General features: G+C 41.2%; 1 long non-coding RNA gene across 1 annotated transcript; it reads right to left on the bottom strand.

Annotated features, from left to right (window-relative positions):
- Nucleotides 1–9354: 9354 nt before the first annotated feature.
- On the bottom strand, nt 9355–11908 carry LOC307183333. Its single transcript, XR_013827445.1, has 3 exons — nt 11815–11908; nt 11024–11236; nt 9355–9523 (listed from the first exon to the last, which is right to left on the bottom strand). It is a non-coding gene; the product is annotated as an uncharacterized lncRNA (long non-coding RNA).
- Nucleotides 11909–12113: the final 205 nt, after the last annotated feature.

Here is a 12113-nt window from a genome sequence, read left to right as displayed (position 1 = left end):
TTTTTCCTCTCACAAAGCCCCAGAGCAAATTGTCACTGTGTTAAGCCTGAAGGTCAAGGTGGCCACATGATACAGAGCCATATTCAATCCATGAACATGGCAGGGGTGGGATTTTAAAATTTTGCTGAGACTGAAGAGGTGCACATAGCCAACTTCTAAGCAGCATAAAGAGGGACTTTGTTGTCACCCACAGGGCCTATGACGTGATTATGAGAGCCAAGTGCAAGTTTGTGGAGGCTGCCAAGGCTTACACACTGCGGTGTCTGAAGCAGAAAGGGGACAATGTAATCCCAAATCTCTTTCTACTCTAGGATCTGTCTTAAGATTCCCTTAAGTATTCCCTACATATAATAGTACACTTTTTCTTTTGTTAATCACTTGAACAGAGAACATTAGCAATACCTGCTCTAGAAGATCTTCCTTTTCCCTTTCCCGAGTGGTATGTTGAAATGTTGGAAATGGGACATATGATTGAGTTCTTTAAGAAATAAAGATGACTGAATATAGCCCATTGTAATTAACCACCACCAACAAAAACTAGTTTTCAGTAAAGGGTCACATGACCCACCACAATGGCACTAAAAAAAACTAAAAAAAAAAACCAACTAGTTTTCCATTTCTTTCAAGATGACTTGCTGTTTGAATGAATTTGACTATTTTTTTAATGTAGTTATTTTTTTTTTGGTTGATTTAAAGTTTTAATTTCCTTCTTCTGTGGGGGAGAGTCATCATTTGGATTAATTTAGATAACCCACAGTATCTGGTAAAAGAGGGAGTTAGCCTACGAGAGAAATTCTTACCGATCTTTTTCTTTGCAGCACTGCTGATTTATTTCAGGATGTCCTGCCAAATTTTCTTCAGTCCGAAATGAGGTTAATAACACCTGCAGAAAGGCTCCCTAAGCTCAATAGAATTTTGTGGTAACGTGAAATCCTAACACTGGAAATCAGATTAATAAAATATCTTTACTCCCAACTGTCCATGGAACAAATGGTTACTCACAAGCTCCCTGGGTAACTAGTGAAGGACAGCATCAATACAACTCATCTTTCTAGATGTTCACAACCTTAAGGACTTTTCTTTCAGTAAAATATTCCTGAAGATGATTTCTGTAGTATGTCCTAATCAGGTATGCCTCCCAAAATCCTTTTTATTTTTTTAACATATTTATTGGAGTATAATTGCTTTACAATGGTGTGTTAGTTTCTGCTGTGTAACAAAGTGAATCAGTCATACATATACATATATCCCCATATCTCCTCCCTCTTGCGACTCCCTCCCTCCCACCCTCCCTATCCCATCCCTCTAGGTGGTCACAAAGCACCGAGCTGATCTCCCTGTGCTATGCAGCTGCTTCCCACTAGCTATCTATTTTACGTTTGGTAGTATATATATGTCCATGCCACTCTCTCACTTCGTCCCAGCTTACCCTTTCCCCTCCCAGTGTCCTTAAGTCCATTCTCTTAACGTAGTTATTTTTAATACATAAGTTTTCTTTTTCAGATGTGTTTGAGATCAGGAAGGAAGAAACTAAACTAGTTCCTTGGGGGGTCTAGTATAACTTGGCCTTTGAATGAAACTCTCACATGTCAGTGACTTTCAACTCAAATCCATTATCTCCCTTTGATGTGGTTAAGACGACCAGCAGTCAATAGAGGTTAGGACTTTCGGGGGTTGCAAGTGACTGATAGCGAACTGGAACTGAAGGGGAAGTTATTATCAGGATGGCTTGCAGAATGCTGGAGTCAGGAGCTACTTCCCAGTCTCTCTGTCTCAGGCTGCCTTCTCCCAACATCTGTAGCTTTTGTGGTGGTAAACCAGCCACCAGTAATGCCTTAGCTTTACAAGTTACCCTTAGACAAATAAAAATACTCTGATCCAATGTACTCATAATCCCCAGTCCACAAACTTAGTGGGAAAAGGCTCCGAGGCCAGAGGATAGGATCCAGTCATTCCATGACTGTTCTCATGACAGCCATATGAATGGGGAAGGGAGAAGCGGTTTCCAGAAAAAAAAGGAATGCTGGATTCACAAAATAATAGGTGTCTTCAAAATAGAGAAACAAAATAAAAACAAAAACCCTGGTTCAATGACTTCTTTGATCATAAGTTTTCTCACCTGTAAAATGGTGATCTACACTGGGAATTATTATAGGCATACCTCATTTAATTGCACTTCACTTTATTACACTTCACAGATATTGCATTCTTTACAGATCAAAGGTTTGTAGCAACCCTGCATTGTCAGACAATTAGCCTTTTTCAGCAAGAAAGTTTTTTGTTTTTTTTTGGCTGTGTTGGGCCTTTGTTGCTGTACACGGACTTTCTCTAGTTGCAAGAGTGGGGGCTACTCTTCATTGTGGTGCGCGGGCTTCTCATTGCGATGGCTTCTCTTGTTGCAGGGCATGGGCTCTAGGCATGCGGGTTCAGTAGTTGTGGCGCACGGGTTAGTTCCTCCGCAGCATGTGGTATCTTCCCCGACCAGGGCTCGAACCCCTGTCCCCTGCATTGGCAGGTGGATTCTTAACCACTGCGCCACCAGGGGAGCCAAAGAAAGTTTTTTTGTTTTTTTTTCCTGCGGTACGCGGGCCTCTCACTGTTGTGACCTCTCCCATTGCGGAGCACAGGCTCCGGACGTGCAGGCTCAGCGGCCATGGCTCACGGGCCCAGCCGCTCCGCGGCATGTGGGATCTTCCCAGACCGGGGCACGAACCTGTGTCCCCTGCATCGGCAGGCGGACTCTCAACCACTGCGCCACCAGGGAAGCCCAGAAAGTATTTTTTAACTAAGGTCTGTACATTGTTTTTCAGACATAGTGCCACTGCACAGTTAAGAAACTACAGTATAGTATAAACGTAACTTTTATATGCACTGGGAAACCAAAAAATTTTTATGACTCAATTTACTGCAATATTCACTTTATTGCAGTGGTCTGGAACTGAACCCCAATATCTCCGAGGTATGCCTGTATAGGAATTAAATATTATAATATATGCCCTTCAGAAAGGATAACCTTAAGTGTAGATATTATTAAATTATACCAATGATATTATATGTCTTTATCACTAGGGCTTTCCTTCTAATGATAATTTTATGAGTGCATGTGTAGGATATGTTTTTTATATTATTATTACATTAGAATGAATGACTTCATATTAGAACATTAACAGACTTTAAAAGCCATAGTTAGACAAAGAGAGAAATAAGTTGAAATACACTACAGAACTGCATTTCAAAAACTAGCTAGGAATGGGCCCCATTAAAGATGGTGCATTATACTGGATAGTGGCTTAGCTGTGACAGAGAGAAAAATTGAAATGTAGAGAGTAGAGAAATTGATATGATTGAGGAAAGGGGAAGGTTGAAGTTATAAAGCGGAAACAGAAGATAAGATAATTAGGAACTACCCAAAGAGAATAATATTTGATTCCATATCAGGGATTATTGAATGACGTCCTCTGTTAAGCCTTAGGGATACTGGGAATAAGAAAGCAACGATTTGGCAAGACTTCCAAACAAACAGTGATGATGGGAGGAAAGAAGAGAGATTAAATGATGTGCCCAATTATCACAATGAGTCAGAAACGAAGTCTAGGCTAAAAAGATCTCTCTCTATCCAGACAGGTAATCAATCCTCCTTCAAAGACAGCAACCCTGGACATTCACCCCCAAAATTATGTTTTAGGTTTTAAAATTACTAGCAGCAGAAAGTGAGATGGCACAGGCCAAAGCAAGATGCTGGCAGATCAATAACTGCGAAGGAGATTGGGGGTTGCTCATGTTTCTGCAACGGCATCCTTGACTTTGGAGTGACATTGTTATCTCAGCTCCCTTCGGGCTTACTCTAAAATATGCCATGACTAACATCTAGCCAGTAGATCATAATGAAATGCCATTTAGTAATCCCTCACTGCCTGCATCAAAGGGAAAAGTACAGCCGGGTCCAGTACTGGTGTGTTTGTCATTAGGTAGTGGTGACGCGCATGGGCACAGAACATCAGCCTCTGCTCTGATGGAAGACAAAGGAAGTGTAAAGAGGCTCATTTCTTAGTGCCTTAGAATAGATCTAAAGGAGAAAAGTCTGCCAGTTACGTGGAGTGACACCAGAGGTTCTAAATAAGGAAAGCAATAGAGGAAAATGCAAGCAAGCAACGCAGCGGTGAGCTATCTGCGGTGCCTTCTTAGCTGACTTTTATCGGACCCCTGGCAGCGGCCAGCCTGCTCCTCCCCTCTGCCAACCCTTCCTTCCTCCCTCCTCCCTCCCTCTCTCCCTTCTTTTCCTCCCTCCCCTGCGTCCTTCCTTCCACACACTCTGAGTAACAGATTTAGCTGCTCTAGACTCATAACGTTTTACATATATGCCTGAAAGCCCTTACCATATTTTGTCATGACTTTTAGTATGTCTGTCTCCAACCCTAAAGGTACGCTCCTGAAAGCCTGCTTCTGCATCTCATCCATCTCTATCCTCAGCAAGAGCACACACACACCCACACCTGGCACTCCTGGCACTCCTGGCTGGTACCTAAAAGCAAATGGCAAAAGGGGCTTCTGCTCTTCCCATTTAGTTACAAATTAAAGAACTGTCACCACTCAAATGTTAGCTGTCAACATCCAAAGATGCGACATCAACCAGGTAATGTGAAACCTGAGGAAAGGGAAGGGAGGAAGGGCTGAAACAGTTCCTGGAGTCGGCTCTGAAGACCACGGCCAGCTGTGTGGAGTGGCAGTGAGAAAAGTGGGGAGGGGTAAGGGGACAGGGCCGGGACTCAGGCAGGGCAGCGAGGGCACTCTGGGGCACAAAAACTCATCATCATGATAAAGAGTATGATGCGGTAAAACGTAAAAGGAAAACCGATGCCAAAAAAAACCCCAGGATAAACAAAATATCGAAGTCTTAGATAAAGACACCAGGGGTCTTAGTGGTTCTTCCTTTTGCTTCAGGCTCAGCACAGCGCTGTGAACCTCCTTATAAGCAACACCCCGTGGGAGTAATCAAGGATTTCAGGGGGTTTATTCCGGTTTCCACGCGCAGTAGCTATAGGGTGGAAACAAAACGGCTCTGGATTAGGTATCCCAAGCCCCAGATCACTGACTGGGAACTTGGGCAAGTCCTCACCACATCTCGAAGAGGGAGATGGGTGTAACTGTCAATGTCAGAGCAGGAAACAGATGGCGGCTCACAAGGGGGTCATTTGCGGGGCGTTTAATACAAGGACGGTACAAAGGTGTGGTCAGCGTGCAGGGAAATCACCAGGGTGCACCGTCCCAGGACTAATAGCAGGGAGGAGCTGTCACCCAGCTTCCTGGGCCACAGGACTGGGAGGGGATATGGCCCGAACTTAGCGACATGCTTCTAATAAATTGGCAAAGTGACCGTGAAATTTCTGAGGCTAAATTAGAAGAAGGCAACATGCCTTCAGTGTGTGTTCTCTCCCTCTCCTGGGGTAGCCCTGAGCTACCATGTAAGAAGTCCAGCTCCCATGAAGCTGCCATGCTGGACTGACCATGTGGAGAGACCACACAGAGATAGAGGGAGACACCTGGGAGCCCCAGCTGTTTTAGTCCGCAGAGGTTTTGATCATCCCAGCCCAGGTCGTGGACGTGTGGCTGAAGAAGCCCTCGAGGCAACCCCAGTTCTCAACCACCATTTGACTGAAAATCAGGAGAGACTCCAAGCCAGAACCACCCCACTGAGTATTTCCCAAATACCCAACACATAGGAACCATGAGAGATAATAAATGACTGTTGTTTTCAGTCACTAAGTTTGGGAGTGATGTGTTATATAGGAAAAATAACCAATACTGGCCTGTCTTAGCTTGTTCTGGCTGCTATAATAGAATACCACAGACTGGGTGGCTTATAAACAGCAGAAATTTATTTCTCATGGTTCTGGAGGCTGGAAGTCCAAGGTCAAGGTGCTGGCAGATTCAGTGTCTGGTGGGAACCTACTTCCTGGTTCATAGACAGCTGTCTTCTTCCTCTGTCATCACATGGTGGAAGAGGCAAGGGAGTTCTCTGCAGTCTCTTTTGTAAGGGCACTAATCCCACTTATGAGGGTTCCATCCTCATGACCTAACTACCTCCCAAAGTCCGCATCTTCAAATACCATCACATTAGGGATTAGGTTTCAACATATGAATTTTGGAGGGACACTAACATTCAGTCTATAGCAAGGCCCTTTCCATTTATAATCTATCAATACATTTTTGAGGCCTTGACTTGGGATCTCCAAATGTCCCAGCTCTGTGACAGCCTTTGTCTTTGAAGCCCTTGAGCTGAATCACTATCTTCAAGGCATGCCCTCGTGCCCAGACAGCTACTTCTAGATTGAGTCAACATCTGTAAAACCAAGCTGGCTGGTGCCAAGCTCAGCTTGTGGGGCACAGTTAGTGGCTGGACAGTAGATGCTAATCAGCCTTGGAGAGACTGAACCCTGTGCCCCAGCCCTGAAACCAGCTTGCTCTTATCAGCTGGCTGTTGGAATCATGTATGAAAGATCAATAAACACTGCTCCCTCTAAAATGGTGACATTTTCCATTTTTAATAATTACTAACGTGCAAAGAGAACAAGATTCCTCTAAGGCATTTAAAGGGAAGGAGGCCATCTAACATTGAAGAAATCAGTTTTTGCCAATATAATAATTATACTGTAGATCCCATTCCTGCTTTTAAATCTCATGGTATAAAAACCGAAGTGAACACTAAACAGCTTTGGGTTAGAAAGTAAACATGCAGAGTTAACTGGAAGAGCTTTCAATGGCTAAAACTGGAACAATCTGAGTAGCAAAACAAATAAAGTATTATTGGATTATAACACTGTATAAAATAAAGTTCCCTGAGTCCATATTGATAGAAATAAATGATTGAAAAATTAATAAATGGGAAGAAGGGACGACTCTCCCATGCAAAAGCATTCCAAATAGTTTATGTCCATATGCTGCCATCAAGGAGGGGGAGCATAACTCCCCACTCATTAAGTGTGGGCGGTGCATAGTGACTTCCTTCCAAAGAGTACAGTGTAGAAAGGAGATGGATGGAGAGTAACTTTAAAGCGGAGAAACCTGATAAATACTACCTCAGCCAATTCAAGGTCAACATCAAGTGTCATTTCATAAATCACATTGCTAGGACGTACCCTTGATATGATGTGATGAAAATGGCGCTTTACCTCCGTGATCTTCCTCTCATAAACCCATAACCCAGTCTAATCATGAGTAAAACATTAGACAAATTTCAATAGACAAACATCCTTTGATATACGTGATCAGTACTCCTTGTAACTGTTAAGGTCATCAAAAACAAGGAAAGTCTGAGAAACTGTCACAGCCAAGAGGAACCTAAGGAGAAATGACAGTTAAATGTAATGTGGTATCTTGGATGGGATCCAGGAACACAAAAAGGACGTTAAGCAAAAACCAAGGAAATATGAATACACTATGGACTTCAGTTAATAATAATGTATCAAAACTGGTTCATTAATTGTAACAAAGGTACCATACTAATGTAAGATGTAAATAATATAAGAAACTGTACGTGGGATATATGGGAACTGTATTACCTGCTCAATTTTTCTGTAAATCCAAAAATGTTCTTAAAATATTATCTATTAATAATAAAATAAAATTTCTTTTAAAAAGTAAGCATTCATATATGGGATTTCTAGCATCAGAATGTATTTGATATTTGCCAGGCAAGACCCAAAGGAATTTTATCTCCAAAATTTATTGGTTCCTCCTTTCTGTCTCTTAGAAAATTGCCTCTTAATTCTATTCATCCCTGTTAAGTCTTGTTTTTCCCTCAGCTTCCCTTGCTCCTCTTGTTTCCACCTCCACCATCCTGCAGAAAGTCCCCTCATTTAGGTCACTCCTAATTTTTACATCTAAAGGTCACTTCCATTGTTCCTTGACATCTCTGCATTATTTGACGTTTTCCCCTATTTTTCTTTTTGGAACTTTATTCTTTTGGTTTTAGGTAAACTTGATTTTTTAAGAGACAGATACCAATTTTGAAGACATTGAAAAAAATGAGTTAAACCACAATGTTGTTTCATATTATTTCACCCTTTATATGATAGATGTAAATTTGCAGCACAAAACTCAACAGTTGATTTTCTTTGTATTGGGTTGGCCCAAAAGTTCGTTTCGGTTTTTCCATAAGATTTCATGGAAAAACCCAAACCAACTTCTGGGCCAACCCAATATCTTAACCATTGGAAAGGCAGAGTCAAAGAAAAACTAAAAAGATTTTTCCTTACAAAATCTTTTTTCTCGGGGCTTCCCTGGTGGCGCAGTGGTTAAGAATCTGCCTGCCAATACAGGGGACACAGGTTCGAGCCCTGGTCCTGGACCAGGAGCAACTTAGTTGCCGTGGAGCAACTAAGCCTGTGTGCCACAACTACTGAGCCTATGCTCTAGAGTCTGCGAGCCACACCTACTGAAGCCCACTCACCTAGAGCCCTTGCTCCGCAACAAGAGAAGCCACTGCAATGAGAAGCCCACACACCACAATGAAGAGCAGCCCCCGCTCACCACGACTAGAGAAAGCCCATGCAGAGCAATGAAGACCCAATGCAGCCAAAAACAAATAAATAAAAATAAATCTCAAAAAAATTAAAATAAAAATTTTTTCTCCCTAAATCTGAAATATATGATTCTAAAGAAGGAAATAATTTGTAATTGTCTGGGGGACATAATAATTTGCACTTAAAGTTATTGGTTATGCACATAGCACAGGGAGACCAGCTCAGTGCTTTGTGACCACCTAGAGGGGTGGGATGGAGGGGGTGGGGGGGAGACGTGGGAGGGAGGGGATATGGGGATATGTGTATGCATATGGCTGATTCACTTTGTTATACAGCAGAAACTAATCCAACAAGGTAAAGTAATTATACTCCAATAAAGATGTTTAAAAAAAAAGTTATTGGCTATGTTTTAGGGCAGCAGCAGGATGTGGGAGACAAAGATATGTATCACAAGATTTCAGGTTTGATTTAGAATTCTTTTTGCATGATAAGCAAAGAAAGGTATAAAGGCACATTCTGTCAGTTTAAGGACATGAGATGCTGGAACAACTGGATATCTATATGGGAAAAAAAAAAAAAACTAACTTGATCCCCACCTCACACCACACACAAAAATTAATTTGAGATGGATCACAGACATAGACATGAAAGCTAAAACCCTAAAGCATACAGAAGAAAACATGGGAAAATATTCTTGCAACCTTGGGATAGGCAAATATTTCTTAGGTTATAGAAAGCACTAACCATAAGAGAAAAACTGATAAATTAAACTTCATTAAAATTAAACATTTCTGCTCATCAAAAGATACCATTGGGCTTCCCTGGTGGCGCAGTGGTTGAAAGTCCACCTGCCGATGCAGAGGACACAGGTTTGTGCCCTGATCTGGGAAGATCCCACATGTCACGGAGCGGCTAGGCCCATGAGCCATGGCCGCCGAGCCTGCGCGTCCAGAGCCTGTGCTCCACAACAGGAGAGGCCACAACAGTGAGAGGCCCGTGTACTGCAAAAACAAAACAAAAAAGATACCATTAAGGGATTTCCCTGGCAGTCCAGTGGTTAAGATTTTGCTTTCCAATGCAGGATGTGCGGGTTTGATCCCTGGTTGGGAGCTAAGATTCCACATGCCTCATGGCCAAAAAACCAAAATATAAAACAGAAGCAATACTGTAACAAATTCAATAAAGACTTTAAAAATGGTACACATCAAAAAAATCTTAAAAAAATAAAAAAAGATACCATTAAGAAAACGCAAAGACGAGCCACAGAATGGGATAAAGTATTAACTCAGATATCTGACAAACCAATAATACAAAGAAAACAATTCTATTTATAAAATGGTCAAATGACTTGAATAGGCACCTCACAAAGGAAGATCTATGTCACCAACCAGTGAGTGGGAAGATGCTCGACATCATTACTCATCAGGAAATGTGAAATAAAACTACAATGAGGTACCACTTCACATCCATTGAAGGACTAAAATTTTTTAAACCTGACAACATTTTTTTAAATTGTAAAGGCAAATTGTAGCATATTTATATAATAGAAAAGTTCTCAGCAATAAAAAGTAAAGCTAAAAAGCTAATTCGTGTATCAACATAGATGAATCTAAAAAACATTATGTAGAGGAAAAAAAGCCAGACACAACAAGAGCACATGCAATCAAGTTTAATATAGGCAAAACTATTTTATGGTGATAGAAATCAGAGTAGTTTTTGTCTCTAGGGGTGGGGGATTGACCAGGCATGAGGAAGTATCTTGGAGGGAAGGAAATGTTCCATATTTTGATTGGGATGGAGGTTACATGGTGTATATATTTTCTCAAAACTCATCAAATTGTACAGTTAAGATCTGTATGTTTTATCATATATAAATTGTTCCTCAATTTTAAAGTATTAGGGAATAAAAATCATGGAGAAAAAATGAGTAATATCTTTTAAATTTTGTTGAGAGATATCTACAAACTTTTGTTCCCAGAGGAAGGCTGTTGTGGTGTGACTATGAGATCTAAGGTAGAATGAGAGAAAATTAGAAAGAGGGAATGGGAGATTAGGGGAAACAAAATAGGAATGAAAAGAAGAAAGAGGAAAAACACAAGAAAGAGGGAAGAGGTCATGCTTTGCTCCCCCTTAGTCTTCATCCTAGAACTATCTTCTGGGGTAGAACTATCTTCTGGGGTAGCACCAACTTTTTTGAATTGTAAAATATGTAATACATAGAGAAGAGTGTATAAAATGTACATAGAGAGTCTAGATAAGCATAGTAAAATGTATTACCATCCATATTTCTACCACTTTGTTTAAGAAATTAAAACTACGAGGATTCTACCCCAGATGCACCCCTTCCTCCCAATCATAGGGAGCAAGGGTATTCGTTCCCTTACTTCTCTTTTGGTGATATCACCTACATATGTAAGCCTGAGTGATACACTGTTTAATTTTGAAATTTTGAGGAGCAAGCATAAATGTAGCCTGTAAAGAAGCCTCTTCCAGTCTCTTACCTGGAAGGGTAGGAATCTGGTTGCTGGTGTTCTGGAGTCAAATGAAAAGACCTGGAAGGGCTCTGCATTCAGCATTTGGTGAGTATAAGATCTCTTCTTGTTCTGTTTTTGGTATGGTGCTCAGACTTCCACCTGGTGTCCGCAGTACAGAGACCCTCTCCAGATAATAAATGTCCAAGCTTCTGTGAGGGTGATGGATAACAGGCTCTAGGGCTGAGGAATGACAAATGATGAGAAACTGTACTTGGAGATTCAGCAGCCTCTCAAATGGCTTTTCCCAGTGCTCCTTACTTGGTGCTCTCACCACCCATGCCCTCTACACTCAGTCCCAGCAGCAATCCCTGGGAGGATTTTGCGGCATAAAGCAGGTTGGTCCATAGCTTTCCCCACTGCTTGCTTTGGGATTAGGCCTTCTCTAGCCAATCAAAGCAGTTACCGTACTTATATCTGCCTTCTAGCTTCCAAAGTGTGTGTGTTTTATAGGAAACTTAATGGAGTTTTGGGAGACAGTGAAATTGGATGCTAAGTTCAATCTTCCATCCTCACCTCCCAATTATAAAAAAAATATTAATTTTTTTCTGTACTACACATAAAATATATGTTCATGGTAAAAAAATGTTTTAATATAGATAAATAAAAAGGAAAACCCATAAATCACCCTGAATCCTACCATGTAGATATAACTATGATTAACATTTTGATATTTATATTTCCAGAGAGATGTATACATAATTTTCCTTATAAAAAATAAAAGTAGGGCTTCCCAGGTGGCACAGTGGTTGAGAGTCTACCTGCCGATGCAGGGGACACGGGTTCGTGCCCTGGTCCGGGAAGATCCCACATGCCGTGGAGCGGCTGGGCCTGTGAGCCATGGCCGCTGAGCCTGTGCTCCGTAACGGGAGAGGCCACAACAGTGAGAGGTCGCGTACCGAAAAAACAAAAAACAAAAAACAAAAAAATAAAATAAAATAAATAAAATAAAATGATAGCACATATACTATTTTATGATATGATCTGTTGATGTCATATCACAAACATGTTTTTATGTTATTACATATACTTTTCCCATATCATTTGAATGGTTGTATAC

Source organism: Stenella coeruleoalba, assembly GCF_951394435.1.
Source record: "Stenella coeruleoalba genome assembly, chromosome: 3".
In the NCBI taxonomy this organism is placed as follows: domain Eukaryota; kingdom Metazoa; phylum Chordata; class Mammalia; order Artiodactyla; family Delphinidae; genus Stenella; species Stenella coeruleoalba.
This window is presented reverse-complemented; position numbering and strand designations above follow the sequence as displayed.